The sequence below is a fragment of the Balaenoptera ricei genome, chromosome 11 (genome assembly GCF_028023285.1).
Source record: "Balaenoptera ricei isolate mBalRic1 chromosome 11, mBalRic1.hap2, whole genome shotgun sequence".
In the NCBI taxonomy this organism is placed as follows: Eukaryota; Metazoa; Chordata; class Mammalia; order Artiodactyla; family Balaenopteridae; genus Balaenoptera; species Balaenoptera ricei.
The window spans coordinates 95505937-95529375 of record NC_082649.1 but is presented as its reverse complement, the minus strand read 5'-3'; the positions used below and the strand labels follow the sequence as shown (position 1 = coordinate 95529375).

At 38.9% G+C, this 23439-nt stretch overlaps 1 long non-coding RNA gene across 6 annotated transcripts in view; it reads left to right on the top strand.

Annotated features, from left to right (window-relative positions):
* The window catches only part of LOC132375170 (uncharacterized), a 136133-nt gene that overhangs the window by 92083 nt on the left and 20611 nt on the right, over positions 1-23439 (top strand). For 4 of the 6 annotated variants that reach the window (XR_009505944.1, XR_009505943.1, XR_009505942.1 and 1 more), the window contains 2 exons: positions 17618-17678; positions 21087-21327. This is a non-coding gene — a long non-coding RNA (uncharacterized LOC132375170). The remainder of the gene's footprint in view (positions 1-17617; positions 17679-21086; positions 21328-23439) is intronic. The other 2 variants (XR_009505945.1, XR_009505941.1) reach the window with 1 other exon arrangement.

The window sequence follows — 23439 nt, the reverse complement described above, 5'->3', positions numbered from 1 at the left end:
CAAACACATTCTAAAAGATATACTTTTTAAAATTCCCCTCCCCCACGTTTTGTGTTTTTGGTGTCATATTTACATCTTCATGTTTATCCCTTAACTGCTTCTTGTGGTTGTAGTTGATTTACAGTTTTTGTCTTTTAATTTTCATACTAGCTATTTAAGTGGTTGATCCACAGCCTTTACTGTATGTTTGCGTAGGTCCTGACCTTATCGCTTCTCTTGCTTTCCTACCTGACTCCGTGTGGATCTTTCTTTACAGCCTTGCACATATAAGAGTCTTTATGCCTGTCTCCAGTTTGCTTTCAGTGATAATTGCTCTGCATGTAAATGTATTCTTGATGTGTTTGTGTAGGGAGGCAAGTCCACTGTCCTCCTACTCTGCCATTTTGATCTCCTCTTATATATGAGTAGAACTAATGCAGTCTTGTGATAGCTTGGATGAAGGGAGACAAGAGAGTAATGCCTGGGTTTCTGTTTTGGCAATTGAGAGAATAGTAATACTACTCACTGAGAGGAGGGATACAAAACAGGGGTACAAATTTGAGAGGAAGACTGTGAGGGGAAAGATAAGAGTTCAGTTTTAGACATACTGAGTCTAAACATCAAGCTGAAGATAATGACTTGGGAGGTTTGAGTTGAGGCCAGTGATTTGGGAATTACTGGGGGGATAATGTTTGCTTCTCATTACGATTGGGAGAAGATTAGAAATACTAAGAATACTTCAAGCTCTTTTTGAAGAAAGGAATTATGTTTAATTTACATGACAAGTCTATAAGCAACCTCTAGAACAAGGAAAAAATTGCATTACAAAGAATCAGAGCTAGTGGCTTGAAAAGTGCCTTAATATGGAAAGACACCTAATTTTCTTTTTAAAAATGAACACTGGGAGGGCCCGGTGGGACGGAGGCTGGGAGACTGGGGCAATTAGCATGCAGCTCAGCGGGAGGCAGGTGCCTGGAGATGTGACTGGGGCCCACATGGCCAGGTTGCCATCCCAGAGCAGGGCTGCTGCACCCTGGCCCTGGGCCACCCGCATTCTGCATGAAAAACCAGCTCCATGACCCCCCAGCACAGGTGCATTTTTTAAAAAACAAGTACTTAGAGGGAGAATTACATTTCAAAAAAGTACTGCAGGGATTGTTAGATTGGATTTTAAAAAAGTCAAGAACCAACTCTATATGCTATCTACAACAAACTCACCTTAAATATGGAGACATAGATAAGTTAGAAGTAAAAAGATGGAAAAAACATATGCCATGCAAAACACTAATCAAAAGAAAGAAGAGGTGGCTCTATTAATACCAAAGTAGACTTCAAGAAATACTACCAAGGAAGAAGATGGGCATTACATAGTGAATAAGGGGTCAGTTCATCAAGAACACTTAACAGTCACAAATGTGAATGCACCTAACACAACTGAAAGAACCAAAAGGTGAAATAGACAAATTCATAGTTTTAGCTGGCAAGTTCAACTCTCCTTTTTCAGTACTCCATAGAACTAGTAGACAGAAAATGAGTAGGGATGTAGAGACCTAAACAGCCCTATTAGCCAACTTGATATAATTGACTTTTAGAGAATACTCCATCCAGCAGTAGCAGAATACACATTATGGTCAAGTGTATGTAGGAAATTCCCCAAGTTAGATCATATTATGGGCCATAAAACAAATTTCAACAAATTTAAGAAATCATATAAAGTATGTTCTCTGATCCCAGGAGAATTAAGCTAGAAATTAATAACAATATCTGGGCAATTTCCAACTATTTGGAAATTACACAACACACTTTTAAATAACCCTGAGTCAAAGAGGAAGGCATAAGGGGAATTAAAAACTACTTTGAATGGAATGACAGTTAAAATGCAGCACATACTAAAGCAGTGCTTAGAGGGAGGTGTAGCATAAAAGGCATATATTAGAAACAAAAAAGGCCTGAAATCAATGATCTTAGCCTCCACCTTAAGAAACTAAAAAACAGACGAGCAAATTAAATCCAAAACAAACAGAAAATAGGAAATAATAATGATAAGGGCGTGAATAAAGTTGCAAACAAAAATAGAGAAAGTCACTAAAACCAAAAAGTGGTATTTGAAAGATAAATTTGATATACCTCTAGCTAGACTTATCAGGAAAAAAGCTAGACTTAATCAAATCAATATCAAGAATGAAAAAGAACATCACTACAGACCCTACAGACATTAAAATGATAGTAGGGAATATTATCAACAATTTTCTATGTCAATAAATTTGATAACTTAGATGAAATGGGCAAATTCCTTGAAGGACTAACTACCAGAACTTACTTAAGAAGTAGTAGATAACCTAACAGCTTTCCCACAGGAAAAGTCTGGTGGCTTCACTGGTCAATTGTACAGGTGTTTAAGGAAGAAATAATACCAATTCTACACAAACTCTTCCAGAAATAGAAAAGGAGAGAACACTTCCCAACTAATTTTATGAGGCCAGCAGTATACCTCACACCCATTAGGAAGGCTACTATCAAAAGAACCAGAAAATAATAAGTATTGGTGAGTATGTGGGGAAATTGGAACCCTTGTGCAGTGTTGATGAGAATGTAAAATGATATAGCTGCTATGGAAAATAGTATGGTCGTTCCTCAAAAAAATTAAAAATAGAGTTACCATATGATCTAGCAATTCCACTTTTACATCATAGGGATGTAATACACATTATATAGCAAATAATACTGTAATAATTTTGTATGGTGATAGATGGTTACTAAACTTATTGTGGTGATCATTTCATAATGTATTTGATTGTCAAATCACTATGTGTACACCTGAAACTAACATACTATTGTATGTCAACTGTATTTCAGTTAAAAGGAGGAGTTTGAAGAGATATTTGTACATCCATGTTCATAGCATTATTCATGATAGGTAAAAGATGGATGCACCCCAAGTGTCCGTTGATAGATGAATGGATAAGCAACATGTGGTATATACATGCAAAGGAATATTATTCGGCCTTGAAAAGGAAGGAAATTCTGGTAATGCTACAGTATGGATAAAACTTGAGGGCCTTATGCTGAATGAAATAAGCCAGTCACAAAACAACAATGCTAAATGAAATAAGCCAGTCACAAAACAACAAACACCATATGATTCCACTTATATGAGATACTTCGTGTAGTCAAAGTCATAGAGGCAAAAAGTAGAATGGTGATTTTGAGGGGCTAGGGGCAGGGGGAATGGGGAAATATTGTTTAATGGGTACAGGGTTTCAGTTTTCCAAGAAGAAAAGAGCTATGGAAATGGATAGTGGTGATGGTTGAACCCATATTGAATATATTTAATACCACTGAACTGTACACTTAAAAGTGGTTAAGATGGTAAGTTTTCTGTTGTTCATTTTCTCACAGTAAAGAAAATTGAACAAAATTCACTATATAAAAAGAGTAGAAAATATATCGTGACCAAGTGGAGTTTATCACAAGATGCAAGATTGGTTCACTATTGATAAATCAATCAATGCAATTCACCATATCAACAGACTAAAGAAGAAAAACCATATGATCATCTCAATAGATGCAGAAAAAGCATTTTAAGAAACATTTATTATTCATTCCTGATAAAACTCTCAGAAAACTAGGAATAAAAGTGAACTTCCGCTACCTGATAAAGGGCATGAATGAAAAACCTACAGCTAATATCATACTTAATAGTGAAAGACTTGAATGCTTTCCCCCTAAAGTCAGAACAAAGCAAGGATGCTGGCTCTCACCACTCTTATTCGTCATTTTCCTGAAGGTCCTAGCTAGTGCAATGAGGCAAGAAAAAGAGGCATACAGAGTGGAAAGGAAGAAATAAAAATGCCTTTATTTGTAGATACCGTGATTGTGTAGAAAATCCCAAAGAATCTCCAAAAAACTCCTGGATATAGTAGGTAAAATTAGCAAGGTCACAAGATCCAAGGTCAATATATGAAAACTCTCGTACTTTTCTAACAGCAAACATTTGAACTTGAAGACTTTTTAAAGTGCTCTTTAAAATAGCATTCAGGGAATTCCAGTGGTCCAGTGGTTAGGACTTGGAGCTTTCACTGCAGTGACCTGTGTTCAGTCCCTGGTCGGGGAACTAAGATCCAACAAGCTGCAAGGTGTGGCCAAAAAAAAAAAAAAAAAAAAAAAGCATTCAAACTATTTAAATACTTAGGGAAAATATAACAAAATATGTGTAAGATTTGTATGTTAAAAACTACAAAATTGATGAGAGAAATTAGAGAAGACCTAATATCAGTGGTGAGATATTTTGGGTTCATAAGTTGGGAGACTCAATATTATCAGAATGTAATTTCTTCCCAAATTGATGTGTAGATTCAATGAAATTACAACCACAATCTCAGCAGCCATTTTTTGTGGAAATTAATAGGCTAGTTCTAAAATTTATATTGAGAGGCAAAGAACTTAGAATAGCCAAAACAATTTTTTAAATTTAATTTTTACTTTATATTGGATTATAGTTGATTTACAATGTTGTGTTAGTTTCAGGTGTGCAGCAAAGTGATTCAGTTATACATAAACATTTATCCATTCTTTTTTAGATACTTTTCCCATATAGGTTATTACAGAATATTAAGTAGAGTTTCCTGTGCTATACAGTAGGTCCTTGTTGATTATCTGTTTTATATATAGTAGTGTGTATATGTTAATCCCACACTCCTAATTTATCCCTCCCTCCTCCATGTTTCCCCCTTTGGTAACCATACGTTTGTTTTCGAAGTTTGTGAGTCTGTTTCTGTTTTGGAAATAAGTTCATTTGTATCATTGTTTTTAGATTTCACATATAAGTGATATCATATGATATTTGTCTTTCTCTTTCTGACTTACTTCGCTTAGTATGATAATCTCTAGGTCCATCCATGTTGCTGCAAATGGCATTATTTTATTCTTTTTTATGGCTGCATAATATTCCATTGTATATATGTACCACATCTTCTTTATCCATTCCTCTGTCCATGGACATTTCGGTTGCTTCCATGTCTTGGCTCTTGTAAATAGTGCTGCAGTGAACATTATAGAGTGCATGTATCTTTTTGAATTACGGTTTTCTCTGGATCAGTGCTCAGGAGTTGGATTGCTGGATCATATGGTAGTTCTGTTTTTAGGTGGTTTTTTTTTGTTTTTTTTGGTTGTGTTGGGTCTTCATTGCTGCACATGGGCTTTTCTGTAGTTGCCACGAGCAGGGGCTACTCTTTGTTGTGGTTCACGGGCTTCTCATTGTGGTGGCTTCTCTTGTTGTGGAGCACGGGCCCTAGGCACGTGGGCTTCAGTAGTTGCAGCACGTGGGCTCAGTAGTTGTGGCTCACGGGCTCTAGAGCGCAGGCTCAGTGGTTGTGGCACATGAGCCCAGTTGCTCCACGGCATTTGGCATCTTCCTGGAGCAGGGCTTGAACCCATGTCCCCTGCATTGGCAGGCGGATTCTCAACCACTGTGCCACCAGGGAAGTCCCTACTTTTAGCTTGTTAAAGAATCTCCATACTGTTCTCCATAGCGGTTGTACCAATTTACATTCCCACCAACAGTGTAGGAAGGTTCCCTTTTCCCCACACCCCCTCCAGTATTTGTTATTTGTAGACTTTTTGATGATGGCCATTCTGACCAGAGTGAGCTGGTACCTCCTTGTGGTTTTGATTTGCATTTCTCTAATAATGAGCAGTGTTGAGCATGTTTTCATGTGCTTTTTGGCCATGTGTATGTCTTCTTTGGAGAAATGTCTATTTAGATCTTCTGCCTATTTTTTGAATGGGTTGTTTGTTTTTTTGATATTAAGCTGCATGAGCTGTTTGTATATTTTGGAGATTAATCCCTTGTTGGTAGCTTCATTTGCAGATATTTTCTCCCATTCTGTGGGTTGTCTTTTCATGTTGTTTATGGTTTCCTTTGCTGTGCAAAAGCTTTTAAGTTTCATTAGGTCCCATTTGTTTATTTTTGTTTTTATTTTCATTACTGTAGGAGGTGGATCCAAAAAGATACTGCTGTGATTTATGTCATAAAGTATTCTGCCTATGTTTTCCTCTAAGAGTTTTATAGTATCCAGTCTTACATTTAGGTCTTTAATCCATTTTGAGCTTATTTTTGCGTATGGTGTTAGGGAGTGTTCTAATTTCATTCTTTTACATGTAGCTGTCCAGTTTACCCAGCACCACTTACTGAAGAGACTGTCTTTTCTCTGTTGTATAGTTTTGCCTCCTTTGTCATAGATTAATTGCCCATAGGTGTGTGGGTTTATTTCTGGGTTTTCTATCCTGTTCCATTGTTCTATATTTTATTTTTGTGCCAGTGCCATACTGTTTTGATGACTGTAGCTTTGTAGTATAGTCTGAAGTCAGGGCGCCTGATTCCTCCAGCTCCGTTTTTCTTTCTCAGGATTGCTTTGGCTATTTGGGGTCTTTTGTTTATCCATACAAATTTTAAAACTTTTTGTTCTAGTTCTGTGAAAAATGCTGTTGGTAATTTGTAGGGATTGCATTGAATCTGTAGATTGCCTTGGGTAGTAGAGTCATTCTGACAGTAATGATTCTCCCAATCCTAGGACATGGTGTATCTTTCCATCTGTTTGTGTCGTCTTCTATTTCTTTCATCAGCATCTTACAGTTTTCAGAGTACAGGTCTTTTGTCTCCTTAGGTAGGTTTATTCCAAGGAATTTTATTCTTTTTGATGTGATGGTAAATGGGATTGTTTCCTTAATTTCTCTTTCTGATCTTTTGTCGTTAGTGTATAGAAATGCAAGAGATTTCTGTGTATTAGTTTTGTATCCTGCAGCTTTACCAAATTTATTGATGAGCTCTAGTCGTTTTCTGGTAGCATCTTTAGGATTCTCTATGTACAGTATCATGTCATCTGCAAACAGTGACAGCTTTACTTCTTCTTTTCCAGTTTGGATTGCTTTTATTTATTTTTCTTCTCTGATTGCCGTGGCTAGGACTTGTAAAACTCTGTTGAATAAAAGTGGCAAGAGTCTTGTCTTGTTGCTGATCTTAGAGGAAATGTTTTCAGCTTTTCGCCATTGAGTGTGATGTTAGCTGTGGGTTTGTCATATATGGCCTTTATTATGTTGAGGTAGTTTCCCTCTGTGCTCACTTTCTGGGGAGAATTTATCATAATTGGGTGTTGAATTTTGTCAAAAGCTTTTTCTGCATCTATTGAGATGATCATATATGGTTTTTATTATGTTTGTTAATGTGGTGTATCACATTGATTGATTTGCAGATATTGAAAAATTCTTGCATCCCTGGGATAAATCCCACTTGATCATGGTTTCTGATCCTTTGAATGTATTGTTGGATTACGTTTGCTAGTATTTTGTTGAGGATTTTTGCATCTATGTTCATCATTCGTATTGGTCTGTAATTTTTGTATGTGTGTGTGGTATCTTTGTCTGGTTTTGGTGTCAGGGTGATGGTTTTGATATCAGAATGAGTTTGTGGATGTTCTTTCCTCTGCAATTTTTTGGAATAGGTTCAAAAGGATAGGTGTTAACTCTTCTCAAAATGTTTGATAGAATTCTCTTGTGAAGCCATCTAGTCATGGACTTTTGTTTGTTTGAAGTTTTAAAATCACAGTTTCAATTTCAGTACTTGTGATGGGTCTGTTCATATTTTCTATTTCTTCCTGGTTCAGTCTTGGAAGATTGTACCTTTCTAAGAATTTGTCCATTCTTCTAGGTTGTCCATTTTACTAGTGTAGAGTTGCTCATAGTAGTCTCTTATGATCCTTTGTATTTCTGTGGTGTCAGTTGTAACTTCTCCTTTTTCATTTCTAATTTTATCTTATTTTATTTTTATTTTTTGGGGGGGTTTAAAAATTTTTTTTTAATTGAAGTATACTTAATTTACAATGTTGTGTTAGTTTCTGGTGTACAGCAAAGTAGTTCATATATATTTGTGATATATATATTATATATTATTTTTCATATTCTTTTCCATTATGGTTTCTTACAGGATATAGAATATAGTTCCCTGTGCTATACAATAGGACCTTGTTGTTTATCTCTTTTATATATAGTAGTTTGCATCTGCTAATCCCAAACTCCTGATTTATTCCTCCCCCTCCATTCCCCCTTTGGTAACCATAAGTTTGTTTTCTATGTCTGTGAGTCTTCATTTCTAATTTTATTGATTTGAGCCTTCCACCTCTTTTTCTTATTGAAGCTGGCTAAAGGTTTATCAATTGTGTTTATCTTCTGAAAGAACCAGCTTTTAGTTGTATTGATCTTTGCTGTTGTTTTCTCTCATTCCTGTGAGAAAACCTCAGCAATGTAATTACTTTCCTGTTCGTGGGTTGTCCACCCAGTGGGTATGGGATTTGATTGTATTGCGAAGGCACCCCTCCTACTGTCTTGTTGTGGCTTCTTCTTTGTCTTTGGATGTAGAATATCTTTTTTGGGTAGGTTCTAGTCTTTTTTTGTCGATGGTTGTTCAGTAGTTAGTTGTGATTTTGGTATTTTCATGAGAGGAGGTGAGCTCAAGTCCTTCTACTCTGCCATCTTGTCTCCAATCATGCTGTTATCTCAATCTCTAATTGCCTTTTATTAAATAAGCTCTTTCCAGTGTTTTTCAAACCCCCAGCTGGCTCATGATGAAGCTTTTTTGGGTCCTCTTTAAAGATGGGTGTCTGCTGTGGTCAAGCAGAGCTACCTTGAGGTTCTTTTTTTTTTAATATTTATTTATTTACTTATTTGGTTGTGTCGGGTCTTAGTTGTGGCAGGCGGGCTCCTTAGTTGTGGCTCGCTGGCTCCTTAGTTATGGCAGTCAGGCTCCTTTGTTGCAGCAGGCAGTCTCCTTAGTTGTGGCATGTGAACTCTTAGTTGAGGCATGCGTGTGGGATCTAGTTCCCGGACCAGCAATTGAACCTGGGCCCCCTGCCTTGGGAGCACGGAGTCTTAATCACTGTGCCAACAGGGAAGTCCCAACCTTGAGGTTCTTATATACCGGGAAGCTGGAGATCTGGGATGGGGCTGAGCATCAAGAATGGCCCAGAGTGAAGATTCCAGTAGGCTGTTCTGGATTTCTCATTATTTTTTGTGGACTCCATAGTTTGACTTCTGTATCCACCACCCTAACCCAGGAGAAACTTCCCCGAATTCATTGCACAGGCAGTGCAGAACAGTACAGTTTCTCTACTCCTCGGAAAGCTGAGGTAAGATTTGCCACTGGCAAAATCGAAGCTTCTGGGCTGCTGTTTTTTTTGTTTTTTTAAAGTATGGTAAGAACATAAAATACAGAAGATGAGATCTACTCTCTTAATAAATTAGTATACAGTATTGTTAACTACAAGCACAATGTCATGTAGCAGATCTGTAGAATTTTTTATCTTTTACTACTGGAAGTTTATACCCATTGAATAGCAACTCCCCATTTCCCCTTTCCTTCAGACCCTGGCTACCACCATTCTTCTTGTACTTTGATGACTGACTACTTTAGTTAACTCATATAACTGGAATAATGCAGTATTTGTCCTGGCTGGCTTATTTCACTTTGTATAAGGTCCTCAAATTTCATCCATGCTGTAGCAAAGAAAAGGATATCCTTCTTTTTATGGCTGAATAATATTTCACTGTATGTATATGCCACATTTTCTTTCTCCATTCATCTGTTGACTAATATTTAGATTGTTTCCACCTCTTAGATCTTGTGAACAGTGCTTCAGTGAACTTGGGAGTGTAGATATCACTTTGATATCTTGATTTCAATTCTCTTGGATAGATACCCAGTAATTGGATTGCTGGATCATATGGTAGTTCTATTTTTAATTTTTGAGGAACCTCCATACTGTTCTCCATAGTGGCTGCACCATCTGACATTCTCACCATCAGTGTACCAGGCTTACAGTTTCTCTACAGCCGCACCAACACTTGTTATTTTGTTTTCTTGATAATGGCCATCCTGAGAGGCGTGAGGTGATATCTCATTGTGGTTTTTTGATTTGCATTTCCCTGATGATGAACATCTTTTCATATAACTGTTGGCTATTTGTAGATCTTCTTTGGAGAAATGTCTCCCCCAGTCTTTTGCCCATTTTTAACCAGCTTATTTGTTTTTTTGCTGTTGAGTAGTAGTAGTTCCTTATATATTTTGAATATTAATCTCTTATCAGTTTGCAAATACTCTCTCCCTTTCCATAGGTTGCCTTTTCGCTCTTGATTCTTTACTTTGCTGTGCAGAAGCTTTTTAGTTTGATGTAGCCCCACTTGTCTATTTTTGCTTTTGTTGCGTATCCTTTTCATGTTCAAATCAGTGCCAAGACCAGTGTCATGAAGATTTTCCCCTATGTTTTCTTCTTGGAGTTTTAGAGTTTCAGGTCTTATATTTAAATTTTTAGTACATTTTGAGTTGATATATATGTATGGTGTAAGATAAGGGTCCAGTTTCATCCTTTTGCATGTGGATATCCAGTTTTCCCAGCATCGTTTGTTGAAGAGACTAACCTTTCCCCGTTATGTATTCTTGGTATGCTTGTCGAAGAGCAATTGACCATATATGAAGACAATGAGATATTGGTGAGTGGAAAGACACATAGGCCAATGGAATAGAATACAGAGTACAGGAACAGACCACACAAACATGGTCTGACTTTGGACAAAGATGCCAAGATAACTCATGGGAGTAGAGATAGTCTTTTCAAAAACTTGGTGCTGGAATAATTGACATCCATATTTTAAAAAATGAACCTTGTATGTATACAAAAATTAACTAAAAATGTGTCATAGACCAAAATGTAAAATTTAAAACTACAGCACTTCTAGAACTTCCTGTTGCATCTGTTAGCCACATGTGGCTATTTAAATTTAAATAATTAAAACTAAATACAGTGTGACAATTCAGCTGCTTAGTTGTTCTAGCCACGTGTCAAGTCCTCAATGGCCATGGGTGGCTAACTAAAGCTGTATTGATTAGCTCAGATTACAGCATATTTCTTTTCTTTTCTTTTTTTTTTTTTTGAGCTTGGTGGGAAAGGCTTTTCTGGTTTTTTTTAAAATATATTTCATTATTATTCTTTTATATCTTTATTGGATTATAATTGCTTTGTAATGTTGTGTTAGTTTCTGCTGTATAACAAAGTGAATCAGCTATACGTATACCTGTATCCCCTCTCTCTTGCACCTCCCTCCCACCCTCCCCATCCCACCCCTCTAGGTTGTCACAGAGCACTGAGCTGGCCTCCCTGTGCTATACAGCAGCTTCCCACTATCTATCGGTTTCACACATGGTAGTGTATATATTGTCAGTGCTAGTCCCTCAGTTCGTCCCACCCTCCCCTTCCCTCCCTGTGTCCACAAGTCCTTTCTCTATGTCTGCATCTCTATTCCTGTTCTGCCACTAGGTTCATCAGTACCATTTTTCTACATTCCATATATATGCATTAATACATGGTATTTGTTTTTCTCTTTCTGACTTACTTCACTGTGTATGACAGACTCTAAGTCCATCCACATCACTACATATGACTCAATTTCTTTCCTTTTTATGGCTGAGTAATATTCCATTCTATATATGTGCCACATCTTCTTTATCCATTCATCAGTCGATGGACATTTAGGTTGATTCCATGTCCTGTCTATTGTAAATAGAGCTGCAATGAACATTTTGGTACGTGATTCTTTTTGAATTATGGTTTTCTCAGGGTATATGCCCAGTAGTGGGATTGCTGGGTCATATGGTAGTTCTATTTTTAGTTTTTTAAGGAACCTCCATACTGTTCTCCATAGTGGCTGTATCAATTTACATTCCCACCAGCACTGCAAGAGGGTTCCCTTTTCTCCACACCCTGTCCAGCATTTATTGCTTGTAGATTTTTTGATGATGGCCATTCTGACCAGTGCGAGGTGATACCTCATTGCAGTTTTGATTTGCATTTCTCTAATGATTAGTGATGTTGAGCGTGTTTTCGTGTGCCTCTTGGACATCTGTATGTCTTCTTTGGAGAAATGTCTGTTTAGGTCTTCTGCCCATTTTTGGATTGGGTTGTTTGTTTTTTTGATATTGAGCTGCATGAGCTGCTTGTATATTTTGGAGATTAATCCTTTGTCAGTTGTTTCATTTGCAAATATTTTCTCCCATTCTGAGGGTTGTCTTTTCATCTTGCTTATGGTTTCCTTTGCTGTGCAAAAGCTTTTAAGTTTCACTAGGTCCCATTTATTTATTTTTGTTTTTATTTTCATTACTGTAGGAGGTGGCTCAAAAAGGATCTTGCTGTCAAAGAGTGTTCTGCCTGTGTTTTCCTCTAGGAGTTTTATAGTGTCTGGCTTTACATTTAGGTCTTTAATCCATTTTGAGTATATTTTTGCGTATGGTGTTAGGAGGTGTTCTAATTTCATTCTTTTACATGTAGCTGTCCTGTTTTCCTAGCACCACATACTGAAGAGGCTGTCTTTTCTCCATTGTATATTCTTGCCTCCTTTGTCAAAGATAAGGTGACCATATGTGTGTGGGTTTATCTCTGGGCTTTCTATCCTGTTCCATTGATCTATATTTCTGTTTTTGTGCCAGTACCATACTGTCTTGATTACTCTAGCTTAGATTAGAGCATATTTCTATCATCACAGAAAACAGTCTTATGCACTGCTGTTCTAGAAGAAAACATAGGAGAAAATCTTTGGGATCTTAGTTAGGCAAAGATTTCTTAGGACACAAAAATTGTGACCCTAAAAAAAAAAATGGATAAATTGGGTTTCATCAAAATTAAAAACTTAAGGTTTTTGAAAAGCTGTGTTAAGAAAATGAAAAGACAATCCACAGACCAGGAAAGAAATATTTTCAAAACATATATTTGATAAAGAATTGGCAACCAGAATATTAAAAAATTTTTCAAAATTCAATAATATCAAAGAAATTAAGAAGTGAACAAAAAGTTTGAAAAAACATTTCACCAAAGAAGATATATGAATGGCATATTATTTAAATTTTCTAATCTTATATAGGTATGTTTTGTTGTACATTTGTTTAATCAACAGCGGTTATCTGGTTGGGGAGTTTTTGGTCCACTTTTGTTTTCTTTGTACCTCACTGGATCTTAACTTTTTTTTAAAAAATTAATTAATTATTTTTTATGGGAGTAAAATTGCTTTACAATGTTATGTTAGTTTCTGCTGTACAATGAAGTGAGTCAGCTGTATGTATACCTATATCCCCTCCCTCTTGGACCTCCCTCCCACTCCCCCCATCCCACCCACCTAGGTCGTCACAGAGCCCCGGGCTGAGCTCCATGTGCTACACAGCAGGTTCCCACTAGCTATCTATTTTACACATGGTAGTGTATGTCAAACCTAATTTCCCAATTTGTCCCACCCCCTCTTTCCTCCACTGTGTCCACATGTCTGTTCTCTACATCTGCGTCTCTATTCCTGCCCTACAAATAGGTTCATCTGTACCATTTTTCTAGATTCCACATATATGCCTTAATATACGATATTTGTTTTTCTCTTTCTGGCTTACTTCACTCTGTATGACAGACTCTAGGTCCATCCACATCTCTACAAATGACCCAGTTTCATTCCTTTTTATGGCTGAATAATATTCCATTGTAAATATGTGCCACATCTTCTTTATCCATTCATCTGTCGATGGACAGTTAGGTTGCTTCCATGTCCTGGCTATTGTAAATAATGCTGCAGTGAACATTGGGGTGCATGAATCTTTTCAAATTATGGTTTTCTCTGGGTATATGCCCAGTAGTGGGATTGCTGGGTCATATGGTAGTTGTATTTTTAGTTTTTTAAGGAACCTCCATACTGTTCTCCATAGTGGCTGTATCAATTTACATTCCCACCAACAGTGCAGGAGGGTTCCCTTTTCTCCACACCCTCTCCAGCATTTATTGTTTGTAGATTTGTTGATGATGGCCATTCTGACCTGTGTGAGGTGATACCTCACTGTGGTTTTGATTTGCATTTCTCTAATGATTAGTGATGTTGAGCGTGTTTTCGTGTGCCTCTTGGACATCTGTATGTCTTCTTTGGAGAAATGTCTGTTTAGGTCTTTTGCCTATTTTTTAATTGGGTTGTTTGTTTTTTTGATATTGAGCTGCATGAGCTGCTTGTGTATTTTGGAGATTAATCCTTTGTCCGTCACTTCATTTTCAAATATATTCTCCCATTCTGTGGGTTGTCTTTTCATCTGTGTTATGGTTTCCTTTGCTGTGCAAAAGCTTTTAAGTTCCATTAGGGCCCAATTGTTTATTTTTGTTTTTATTTTCATTACTCTAGGAGGTGGGTCAAAAAATATCTTGCTGTGGTTTATATCGAATAGTGTTTTTCCTACATTTTTGTCTAAGAGTTTTATAGTGTCCAGTGTTAACATTTATGTCTTTAATCCATTTTGAGTTTATTTTTGTGTATGGTGTTAGGGAGTGTTCTAATTTCATTATTTTAAATGTAGCTGTCCTGTTTTCCCAGCACCACTTATTGAAGAGGCTGTCTTTTCTCCATTGTATGTTCTTGCCTCCTTTGTCATAACTTAGGTGACCATATGTGCATGGGCTTATTTCTGGGCTTCCTATTCTGTACCATTGATCTGTATTTCTGTTTTTGTGCCGGTACCATACTGTGTTGATTACTGTAGCTTTGTAGTATAGTCTGAAGTCCAGGAGCCTGATTCCTCCAGCTCCGTTTTTCTTTCTGAAGATTGCTTTGGCTATTCAGGGCCTTTTGTGTTTCCATATAAATTGTAAAATTTTTTGTTCTAATTCTGTGAAGAATGCCATTGGTAGTTTGATAGGGATTGCATTGAATCTGTAGATTGCTTTGGATAGTATAGTCATTTTTACAATATTGATTCTTCCAATCCAAGAACATGGTATATTTCTTCATCTGTTTATGTCATCTTTGATTTCTTTCATCAGAGTTTTATAGTTTTCTGAGTACAAGTCTTTTTTCACCTTAGGTAGGTTTATTCCTAGGTATTTTATTCTTTTTGTTGCAGTGGTAAATGGGAGTGTCTCCTTAATTTCTCTTTCTGATTTTTCATCATTAGTGTATAGGAATACCAGAGATTTCTGTGCATTAATTTTGTATCCTGCAACCTTACCAAATTCATTGATTAGTTTTAGTAGTTTTCTGGTGGCATCGTTCGGATTCCCTATGTATAGTATCATGTCATTTGCAAACAGTGACAGTTTTTTTTCTTCTTTTCCAATTTGGATTCCTTTTCTTTTTCTTCTCTGATTGCCATGGCTAGGAATTCCAAAAGTGTGTTGAATAAGAGTGGTGATCACGAGTGGACATCCTGGTCTTGTTCCTGATCTTAGTGGAAATGCTTTCAGTTTTTCACCATTGAGTATGATGTTGGCTGTGGGTTTATCATATATGGCCTTTATTATGTTGAGGTAGGTTCCCTCTATGTCCATTTTCTGGAGATTTCTTATCACAAATGGATGTTGAATTTTGTCAAAAGCTTTTTCAGCATCTGTTGAGATGATCATATGGTTTTTATTCCTTAACTTGTTAATATCATGTATCACATTGATTGATTTGCATATATTGAAGAATCCTTGCCTTCTTGGGATAAATCCCACTTGATCATGGTGTATGATCCTTTTAATGTGTTGTTGGATTCTGTTTGCTAGTATTTTGTTCAGGATATTTGCATCTATGTTCATCAGTGATATTGGTATGTAATTTTCTTTTTTTGTGATATCTTTGTCTGGTTTTGGTATCAGGGTGATGGTGTCTTCGTAGAACAAATTTGGGAGTGTTCCTCCCTCTGCAGTATTTTGGAAGAGTTTGAGAAGGATAGGGGTGAGCTCTTCTCTAAATGTTTGATAGAATTCGCCTGTGAAGCCATCTGGTCCTGGACTTTAGTTTCTTGGAAGAGTTTTAATTACAGTTTCAATATCATTACTTGTGATAGATCTGTTTATATTTTCTAATTCTTCCTGGTTCAGTCTTGGAAAATTACACCTTTCCATGAGTTTGTCCATTTCTTTGTGGATGTCCATTTTATTGGCATATCGTAGTTTGTAGTAGTCTCTTATAATCCCTTGTATTTCTGTGGTGTAAGTTGTGATTTCTCCTTTTTCGTTTCTCATTGTATTGATTTGCGTCCTCTCCCTTTTTTTCTTGATGAGTCTGGCTAAAGGTTTATCAATTTTGTTTATCTTCTCAAAGAACCAGCTGTTAGTTTTATTGATCTTTGCTGTTGTTTTCTTCGTTTCTCTTTCATTTATTTCTGCTCTGATCTTTATGATTTCTTTCCTTCTACTGACTTTGGGTTTTGTTTGTTCTTCTTTCTCTAGTTGCTTTAGGTGTAAGGTTAGATCGTTTATTTGAGATTTTTCTTGTTTCTTGAGATGAGATTGAATTGCTGTAAACTTCTCTCTTAGAACTGCTTTTGCTGCATCCCATACGTTTTGGGTTGTCGTGTTTTGGTGTCATTTGTTTATATGTATTTTTTAAATTTCTTCTTTGATTTCTTCAGTGCTCTCTTGGTTATTTATTAGCACACTGTTTATCATTCATGTATTTGTGTTTTTCACAAATTTTTTCCTGTAACTGATTTCCAGTCTCATGGCGTTGTGGTCTGAAAAGATGCTTGATGTGATTTCAATTTTCTTAAATTTACCGAGGCTTGATTTGTGACCCAAGGTGTGATCTATCATGGAGAATGTTCCGTGTGCACTTGAGAAGAAAGTGTATTCTGCCACTTTCAGGTGGAATGTCCTATAGATATCAATTAAATCTATCTGGTCTATTGTGTCATTTAAAGCTCCTGTTTCCTTATTTACTTTCTGTTCGGATGATCTGTCCACTCGTGTAAGTGGGGTGTTAAAGTCCCCTACTATTATTGTGTTACTGTCCATTTCCCCTTTTATGGTTTTTAGCATTTACCTTATGTACTGAGATGCTCCTATGCTGGGTGCATAAATATTTATAATTGTTATATCTTCTTCTTGGATTGATCCCTTGATCATTACGTAGTGTCCTTCCTTATCTCTTGTAACAGTCTTTATTTCAAAGTCTATTTCATTTGATACAATTATTGCTACTCCAGCTTTCTTTTGATTTCCATTTCCATGGCATATCTTTTTCCATGCCTTCACTTTCAGTCTGTATGTACCCCTAGGTCTGAAGTGGGTCTCTTGTAGACAGCATATATATGTGTCTTGTTTTTGTTTCCATTCAGCCAGTCTTTGTCTTTTGGTTGGAGCATTTAATCCATTTACATTCAAGGTTATTATTGATATGTATGTTCCTATTACCATTTTCTTAATTGTTTTGGGTTTGTTTCTGTGGGTCCTTTTCTTCTCTTGTGTTTCCTGCCTAGAGAAGTTCCTGTAGCATTTGTTGTAAAGCTGGTTTGGTGGTGCTGAATTCTCATAGCTTTTGCCTGTCTGTGAAGCTTTTGGTTTCTCTGTGGAATCTGAATGAGATCCGTGCTGGGTAGAGTAATCTTTGTTGTAGGTTTTTCTCTTTCATCACTTTAAGTATATCCTGCCACTCCCTTCTGGCCTGCAGAGTTTCTGCTGAAAAATCAGGTGATAACCTTATGGGGATTCCTTTTTATGTTTTTTTTTTTGCTTTTCCTTTGCTGCTTTTAATATTTTTTCTTTATTTTAAATTTTTGTTAGTTTGATTAATATGTGTTTTGGTGTGTTTCTCCTAGGGTTTATCCTGTATGGGACTCTCTGTGCTTCCTGGACTTGTGTGACTATTTCCTTTCCCAGGTTAGTGAAGTTTTCGACTATAATCTCTTCAAATATTTTCTCAGACCCTTTCTTTTTCTCTTCTTCTTCTGGGACCCCTATAATTCAAATGTTGGTGCGTTTAGTGTTGTCCCAGAGGTCTCTGAGACTGTCCTCAATTCTTTTCATTCTTTTTTCTTTATTCTGCTCCTCGGCAGTTATTTCCACCATTCTGTCTTCCAACTCACTTATTCGTTTTTCTGCCTCAGGTATTCTGTTATTGATTCCTTCTAGTGTATTTTTCATTTTAGTTACTGTGTTGTTCATCTCTATTTGTTTGTTCTGTAGTTCTTTTAGATCTTTGTTAAACATTTATTTTCTCAATCCATGCCTCCATTCTGTTTCCATGATTTTGGATCATCTTTACTATCATTACTCTGAATTGTTTTTCAGGCAGATTGCCTATTTCCTCTTCATTTATTTGGTCTTGTAGGTTTTAACCTTGCTCCTTCATCTGTGACATATTTTTTTGTCATCTCATTTATTTTTTATTTTTTTATTTTTGATGGGTGGGATTGTGTTCCTGTCTTACTGGTTGTTTGGCCTGAGGCTTCCAACACTGGAGTTTTTAGGCTGTTGGGTAGAGCTGGGTCTTGTTGATGAGATTAGCACCTGTGGGAGACCTCACTCTGATGAATATTCCCTGGGGTCTGAGGTTCTCTGTTGAACCAGTGGTTTGGACTTGGACTTTCTACCGCAGGAGCTCTGGCCCGACCGGACTTTCTACCACAGGAGCTCTTGCCCGACCCCTGGCTCGGAAACCAAGATCCTGCAAGCTGCAAGGGGTGGCAAAAAAAGAAAAAAGGAGCAGAACGATAACAAAGAGCAAAAAATAAAATAAGATTAGAAAACTAACAGATATGTTAGAAAGAACAGAAAAACAAAAATTTAGATAAAACTACAACCGGAAGGTAAAACAGAACCACAATAGTAAAAAGAGGAGGGGAAAAAAAAGCCAGAAAATGCCTTGGCTGTGCTGGGCGGGGCTTAGGCAGGGGTGGGGTTTACACGGTGGGCAGGGCTTATGCTTAGGACCCACAGGGCTGGAAAAGGGAGGTGGGGTGGGGGGTGTTGGCGGGGTTTAGCCTTAATGCAACAGGAGGGGCCCAGGAGTGCCTCTGGCCCTGGAGGGCACAGGAGCAGGTCCAGGACCCCAGCAGGCTCACTGGGCCCGAGTGGGCGGGGGAAGTGCTAGGCCCGTTCCCCGCATCCTCCAATCTGGAGGGCCCCTCCCCATTGACCTCTCTTCTTCCCCCCTCCTCCCTCCTATGCCCCTAGCACCCACATGGCTGGAGGGAGCCCCGGAAATCAGAGGACCAGACCTGGAAGCCCAACAGGCTTCCCAGAGCCAAGTGGGTGGGGGAAACACCTGCGGTGCTTCCCCTGATCCCCCGGCCCAGGAGGGTCCCCCCCCATTTGCCTCTCCTCCTCTTCCCCCCTCCTCCCTCCCTCCTCTGCCCCTAGGAGCAACGTGGCCTGGAGGGGGCCTTGAAGGGCGGGGACCCAGCCTGGGAGTCCAGGCTTCCCGGGGCTGAGTGGGCCTGGGAGACGCCCGCCACACCTCCCCGATCCTCTGGTCCTGGAGGCCCCCTTCCGCCCGCCTCCCTCCTGTGCCCCTAGGACCAACACAGCCCACAGGGGGCCTCAGAGGGCCCGGCCCGGGAGCCCCGGAGGCTTCCAGGGCCTGATAGGGCAGGGGAAACGCCTGATCCTCCGAGCCCCCCGGGGTCTCACCAGGCGTGGGAACCCCTCCCGCCTCGAGCCACCCCTCAGGGGTGCGTCCTGTCCAGCCTCCATTTCTCCTCCCACCTCAGTGCCCCCATGTCCTACCCGGTCGCTCAGGGGTTCCTCCCCTCCCCTCGGGCATCCATGTCCCGCACCAGTGTCCGGCAGGCACCCTAGTTGTGGGGAGACGCAAACTCTGCGTCCTCCCCTGCCGCCATCTTGACTCTGCCCCCTCTTAACTTATTTGTGAAATGCTAATCCTTACAAGTAAAACCTGAGGTAATAAAAACTCTAATAAGGGGTGTGTGTGTGTGTGTGTGTGTGTGGGTGTGTTTGTATAAAAGTAAACACATTTTTAATAGCTGTTTCTGGTTCTCCAAGAGTATCAATAGTGAAAGTAAAAGGAAGCCACAGACTGTCTTGGGTAATCATATGTAGCTTCATCATTGTAAATGGTCATGTTAATTAACTGACTTGTTCAGCCTGTTTGGACCATAAGAAAATGTGACCTTCCCAATTGTATTCAAATCTGTCAAGCGTGAAAACAGGCGATTTGTTTTTCTTGTCCTAAACCTAAACATCTGCCTGGTTTCTGCTTAGGCAAATGTGGTGGGCGGAATAATGGGCCCCTTAAAGATGTCCAAGTCCTCATGCCCAGACCCTGTGAATGTATTACCTGACACGGCAAAAGGGATTTTGTGGATGTGATTATGTTAAGGATTTTGAAATGGGGAGATTTCCTGGTTTATTCAAGTGGGACCAATGTAATCACAAGGCTCCTCATAAGTAAAGGAGGGAAGCATAGCATCATAGTGTGATAAAGGGTGTGAAGGGACTCGACTGGCCATTTCTAGCTTTACAGATGGGAGTAGGCAACGAGCCAAGGAACGCAGGCAGCCTCTAGAAGCTGAAAAAGGCAAGGAAGTAATTTCTCCACTAGGGCCTCCGGAAAGAATTCAACCCTGCCAACCCTCTTCTTTTTTTTTAAGTTCTTTAAATTTTTTGATGAAGACCATTTCTAAAGTTCTTATTGAATTTGTTACAGTATTGCTTCTGTGGTTTTTTTTTTTTATGTTTTGTTTTTTTGGCAGCGAGGCATGTGGGATCTTAGCTCCCTGGCTAGGGATCGAACCTGCACCCCCTGCATGGAAGGTGAAGTGTTAACCGCTGGACCACCAGGGAAGTCCCCTGCCAACCCATTTTAGACTTTGATAGACAAGCCAGCACAGGTTTATCTGTTATAAGAATTGAAAGAAGGGAGAGAGATTGGGGTTACCTAGTGAGAGGGAGGGGGCAGTGGGGGATGGTTTGGGGTTGTGAAGCAGGACTCCTGGGGCCAGAGGCATTATGATTACCAGATAGTTATAAGATTAAATGGTCCGCAGCAAAAAGGGTAGTGACTGCCTGATCTTTTGTTGTCTGTGCAACTCCTTTTGGGCCACTGCTAAATAGTCCTTCCTTAGTGAAAGACTCCTAATTGACCTTGGCTCCAAAACCCTCAAGCAGATTACGTGAAGGTTCACAATCTTTTTTCCCCCTCAGGTGTCTTGAGCCCCTTTATTGGCAGGAATTGTACTAGTTATTGAATGAAAAAAACTAGTTACAGCCCTTACCCATAAGAAGTCTTACTTTGCATCTCTTAGAACTCTTACCTGGTATTTACAGATCTTCCCCGAAGAGGTGGACCGGTCGAGGCCCCAGCACCTCATCGGCAGGATTGCACCCGGCACAGTGAAGCGCTGGCCTAGAGAGGAAGGTATATGATACGGTCAGCCCTCCAATCCTTGGATGTGGAGCCTGTGGCTACGGAACCCGCGTAAATGGAGGGCCGATTGTACTCCTTATGTAAAGGACATGAGCACCCGCGGATTTTGCTGTCCACGGGGGTCCCCATGGATACCGAAGGGTGAGTGTATATCGTCAGATGATCTGCCTTTGAATCCCAGGTCTGATGTTCTAGTTTGGCCAAATCGCTTCACCTTTCTAAATTGATTTCTTCTTCTCTAAGATAGGGAGTTATCAGGAAGGGAAAAACATAAAGCTATTTTAAAAGCTGGTTGCTCTTTGAGTTGAAAGCTAAAGACAGATGAATTATAGTCTTTTTTTCGTTCTGTCAAGGTAAAGGGCTAATCTAGATGGGAGGGGTTGGGACCAGGGGGCTTAAATTGTTCTGTATAATAAAGAAACAAGAATTTTTAGCTTTTACTTGAAGCTGGAGGGAAGTTTTTTTTTGTTTTTATTTTGCTTTTGTTTGGGCAGGGGTGGTGAGAGAAAGTGGGTCCTAGAATTAGGCTCGAGATGAGCATACAAATGGCTACTCCACTGGCAGAAAAGGAAGGGGGCAGAGATCTTCAATGCCTGATTCTCAGTTTTAAATCGTTTCTTACTATTTACTTGTTATTTATTTGTTAGTTAAAATCTTCCTCTACTAAAGGTCTGCTTTTCACAACACCCAGGTGTTAATGTGTTTTGGAGACAGAGTAGAGACGGCTGTGTCTACACTAGGGTGGAGGGGAATAGAGAGAGGGGAGATGATGAGAATTAGGTTGCAGTCAGGATTTAGGATCAAAAAGTGACAAGGAATCATTAGGAAGTTGTAAGCACTCACCTTAGGATCCTTGAAATTATTAAGGAAAGTCCTGGGCTTCGTACAGCTATGTGAAATAACGGTCTAAAATTTGCATTTGAATGTTAAAGATGGTACAATTTAGGACCGTCTACATGTCAGGGATAATACCTACTTAACACGGTTGGGAGACTTTTACCTAAATGAGAATGTAGGTAAAAGCACTTCATAAACTAAGGAAATACATCATCACCCCTAAGATAAAGTGTCTTCCCATGAAGATTTTGTAAAAAGGAAGTCAGACGTAAATTCAACTCTGATCATAAACATGAGAATTAATTATCCGGAAGTTATGAGCTCTATGATAGTTCTCTTTCTTTATGAATTCAGTTCAAACGGATAGTAAAAACAATTTGGATGTTAAAGATATAGTTTTTAAAAATGACTCGATATGTCCCAAACATGTCATATTAAGACTTGGGGGTTTAGGATCCCACTGTAATAACTTCAGGCCCATCTAGTAGGAACAGAAGTAGCTGTGGTCGTGCAGTATTTAGCTGACAGTGTGGGTCGGCCTGAGCACGAGGAAATGATGATGTAGCAGAGGAATGGGAAATGACACGTGTCAGGTATATACTCGACACTTGACATATATTGCCTTTCTTAAAGCTTATTGCTGCCCAAAGAAGTGGTAGTGTCTCCAGTCTTTAGATGGTGGTTGGGGGAACGGGCAGGGCGTGTGTGTGTGTGTGTGTGTGTGTGTGTGTGTGTGTGTGTGTGAGAAAATTACAGTGATTAAAGAACTTGCTTAAAGTCATAGCGTTGAAGTGGTAGAGCTGGCATGAAGACTCTTACCAGCCTCGAGGTCCAGTTCTTTCGCTCCCACCATGCTGCCATGGGGGCCCTGAAGTAAACTAACACTCAGCAGCCGAGCCTTGTGTGGTTCTGGTTCCTTGTCCCAGTGTCATACCGCATCTTAATTGTTTTTCTTCTACAGAGCACTTACAGAAAGCTTCTGACAAGACTTCGTGAGATGTTATAGGTGACAAGTATGTGGGAAAAAAGATGAAATCATTAGCTGAATTAAGTTCTGGAGTGGACAGGCTAAATTCCTGGATTGCCTGAAGTTTCATTTACATGGGACCAGATGTCTTTCGTGAGGTCATGACAGAAATGCTGGCAAACTCTTTCCATTAGTGGGTCTTGCATACAGTATGCACTTCTTATGTTGTAGGACTCTTTTTTTTGTTGTTGTTGTTCAGAATTCACCTTAGGGGTTTTCTCAAACTCGGCATTCTTAATCTATAGTGGTTCTTAGCTTTCTTTTTTCTTTCCAGACTGCGTGAGTGATGCAGTTTCACTTCTAGGTGTTAGGATTCTCTTTCACACTGGTTTGTCATGACCTTAAAGTATTTTAAGTTTCTCTTTGCGTTAATTTTTTTTTTTTTTTTT